The sequence below is a fragment of the Callorhinus ursinus genome, unplaced genomic scaffold (assembly GCF_003265705.2).
Source record: "Callorhinus ursinus isolate GAN/ISIS: 27379988/994484 unplaced genomic scaffold, GSC_fseal_2.0 scaffold5, whole genome shotgun sequence".
NCBI lineage: Eukaryota > Metazoa > Chordata > Mammalia > Carnivora > Otariidae > Callorhinus > Callorhinus ursinus.
In genome coordinates this window covers 21,531,696-21,535,392 of record NW_027397067.1, presented here as the reverse complement: position 1 = coordinate 21,535,392, position 3,697 = coordinate 21,531,696, and the positions used below count along the sequence as shown (strand labels likewise).

General features: G+C 40.4%; 1 protein-coding gene across 1 annotated transcript in view; it reads right to left on the bottom strand.

The window, feature by feature from the left end:
• Positions 1 to 3,697, bottom strand: part of XKR9 (XK related 9) — an 86,405-nt gene that overhangs the window by 64,620 nt on the left and 18,088 nt on the right. The gene's annotated exons all lie outside the window — the stretch shown is intronic.

Below are 3,697 nucleotides of genomic sequence, written 5' to 3'. Positions count from 1 at the left end.
GACTGTATCCTTTATAAGCAAAATAAACAACACATGTTTTCTAACTAAGATTTTAAAAAAATGGGCAAAGGACTTAAATAGACATTTCTCCAAATAATATATACAGATGGGCAATAAGCACATGAAAATATGTTCAACATCACTAATCATTAGGGAAATGCAAATTAAAACCACAATGAGATACCACTTCATGCCCATTAGGATGGCTATTATCAAAAAAATAAAAGCGTTGGGGAGGATGTGGAGAAAATGGAACCCTTGTACATCACTGGTGGGAATATAAAGTGGTACAGCTGCTATGGAAAACATTACGGTGATTCCACAAAAATTAAACATAGAATACCATATGATCCAGCAATTCCACTTCTGATATATACCCAAAAGAAAAGGACTGGAACAGATATTTGCACACCCAGGTTCATGGCAGTGTTATTCACAACAGCCAAAGGTGGAAGCAACCCAAGTGTCCATTGAAGGATGAGTGGATAAATAAAATGGTGTCTATACAGACAATGGAATACTATTAAGCCTAAAAAAGGAAGGAGATTCTGACACATGCTACAGTATGGATGAAACTTGAAGACATTATCCTAAGTGATATAAGCCAGTACAAAAGGACAAATACTATATGATTCCCCTTATTTGAGGTACCTAGAGTAGTCAGATTCATAGAGACAAAAAGTAGAATGGTGGATGCCAGGGACTGGGAGAGGGGGAGAAATGGACAAGGAATTGCAGTTTGGGAAGATGAAAAAAATTCTGGAAATGGATGGTGGTCATGATTACACATAAAACAATGTGAATGTACTTAATGCCACTGAACAGTATACTTAAAAATAGTTAAAATGGTAAATCAAAAAAAAAGTATTTTCCCCAACACCACCCAAAAAAAAAAAATCAGTATTCCCATTCCCTAAGTATAACATATATCAGCAAAATTGAGACAAGAAATCTGATTATGTAAATGGTTAGTTACCTCAACTTGCATCTCCTCCATTCTTTCCTCTGAATACAACACCAGTAGATCAAACCAGAAAAACCCAGTAATTATTTTTGATATGCCCCCATCCCTCATCTCGTCCAATTCTTCACCAAGTACTTATTGACTGTTCCAGCTCTAGAATTTTTTGTCTCTACCTCTTATTCCACCAATACTCCTTAGTCCAGGCCGTCATCCTCTCTTGCATGGACAACTGCAATAGTCCATAACTCTGGTCTCCCTACTTCTGTTCTTCAAAGAAGTTAGGGGACAGAGATGAGAAGGGCATTCTGAACTGAAGAAATCTGCACAAAGCCGTGTAATCATTGTCTTTTTAAAGATCCATGGCACAACTGCAAGTGGATCTATTGGACGAGGGATGATAATGGAAGGCCCTTAAATTCCCTGGTTTTTGAAAGAGTCTAGGCAACTGACCTTTAACAAAAACAATGGCATCTTTTAAGTATCTGCTTTGTGCTGGGTACCGGACCAGACACTGAGGACACAATGGGGAACAAAACAGTTTCTCTACTCTCAAAAGAAGCTTATATTCTAGTTGTGGAAATACACAGAATACGCAGTACCATTAAATTCGGTTGGGTTATAGAAAGCTTAGAGGAGCCTGAGCTCAGTCTTCAAAGCTGAGTAAGTGGTATCCAAGTAAAGAAGTTAGAGACATTTAGGAGATGAGAAGAATTGTTCCAGTTAGAAGAAATAGTATATGCACATAAACAGATGGCAGAGCATCACATGGTTGGGGAACTAAGTTCTATAGCTAGAGTATATAATTTTTGTAGCTTGAGGTCATAGAGATAAGAAGCAACTAGGGAACACAAAAATTTCACAGGAAACTTCACACAACAATGTACTGTCATCCAGCCATGCTTCATCCAGCCATGCTTCACACAGGCTGGAGTAGGCATAATTAAGGAATTAGAAAGCTAAGCATGGTCCAGGGAGTTCTAGTGTTATTTTGTTGCCTCCCCAAAAGCAAGAGTTTGTCCCCAACCATTATGGTGTTTCATTCCTCTTTTTTCTAACATATCAGCCAATTATTTTATCCTCCATTCAATATACCCAGTAGTTTTGGATTACAGCTTCCGCCTGCACATCTTCTGTTTACTCGAGAGCTTACATTCTCCTTGTCATCACCTCTGCCTTCTCTCTGTATATCTTCAGCTTCTGTTTTGCAACAACTGAGTAGCCCTCTCTGTATCTCAGACTCAGATCTCCTCATAGAAGAGGACCTGCTTGGTGTAATTAATCTTCACTCTCCCTGTTTAAGGGAGCTTTCCTGCCATCGTGTCTTTTATATTACTCATCAGCCTGTATGGTAACTATGCTAGATCAATCATCTGGGACCAGAAGGGAACCCCCATTCAACAGTAGACAGGGTAAGGATTCTGAGATTTGGCCTTTTCAGTACAGTGGGAGAAGTGAAAAAGCAGCAGAAAGGGTCTCAAAGGTAATAGAAGACAGGGTAACAGATACGAGAAATATTTATGAAAAGGAACAGCACTTAGAAACTACTAGATCTTGGGCGCCTGGGTGGCTCAGATGGTTAAGAGTCTGCCTTCGGCTCAGGTCATGATCCCAGGCTCCTGGGATCGAGTCCCGCATCGGGCTCCCTGCTCCTTGGGAGCCTGCTTCTCCCTCTGCCTCTCTCTCTCTCTCTCTCTCTCTCTGTCTTTCATGAATAAATAAATAAAATCTTAAAAAAAAAAAAAGAAACTACTAGATCTTGAAGGATGGGGATCAAGTAGAAAGGGAGAAGTCTAGGAGAGCTTTGGTTTCTGGCTTGGACAGCTGAGTAGATGCTAACCTGATACTCAAGAAAATAAAGGAAATGGAGTAAGTAGAATGGGTAAGGACGGAAAGCTGCATTCTACTACAGATGAGTTTGAAGTCCCAAGGAACATCCAAAGGGAGATACCTAGAAGGCACTTAGATCTATGGGGCTGGGACTAAATAGGTATAATATATTTTGCTGCAAGTGACAGAAACTTATTTCCAACTAGCTCAAGCAAAAGTTGGTTGATACATGTAACCAACCTAAGAAGGGTAAGGGTGGAGCCAGGCTTGTAAACAAGGATGAAGATTTGGATCCCATCAAATGGGATCCCCAAACCTCTCATTTCTACTTCCTTTTCTGCATGTCAGAGACCCCATAGCAGATTGGCTTCCTCACATGGCATGGGGCATGGCTACAGGCAGCTCTGGGCTCATATCCTAACCACTCCATAACCAGCAGGCAAAACTGGTTCTCTCAGCTTTGGTTTGAAAAATCCTAGGGAAGGACTCAATGACTTACACTGGCTCATTACCCTGTCCTTGGGCCAGTCTCTGTGATCTACAGAACATGACATACTATATTTGGCCCAGCTTTGGTCACATGCCTACCCCTGTGGCCAGAGTGGGTGAGGACTGTTCTCAGATAAAGAAGAGTCACAGGAAGATTCTGGAGCAATATTGATTCCTTACTGAATAGCTTTCCTTTCCCTCCAATGTACATAAAATAGTTCTCTGCAATAGCTCACAGAATAACTAGACCAATTCTATGCAAACTGAATCTCTTCCGTATGTTTCTGTGAGATTTTTTGAGTGTTTCTTAAGTTATCTGGGAGTGTTTTCTTATCTCCAGATTGTCACTTCAAGAAAAAGTCACTAAAGTTGGCTAGTAACAGGGAAGCTAAAATCCTGGGGAAAATGAGAAAAGAT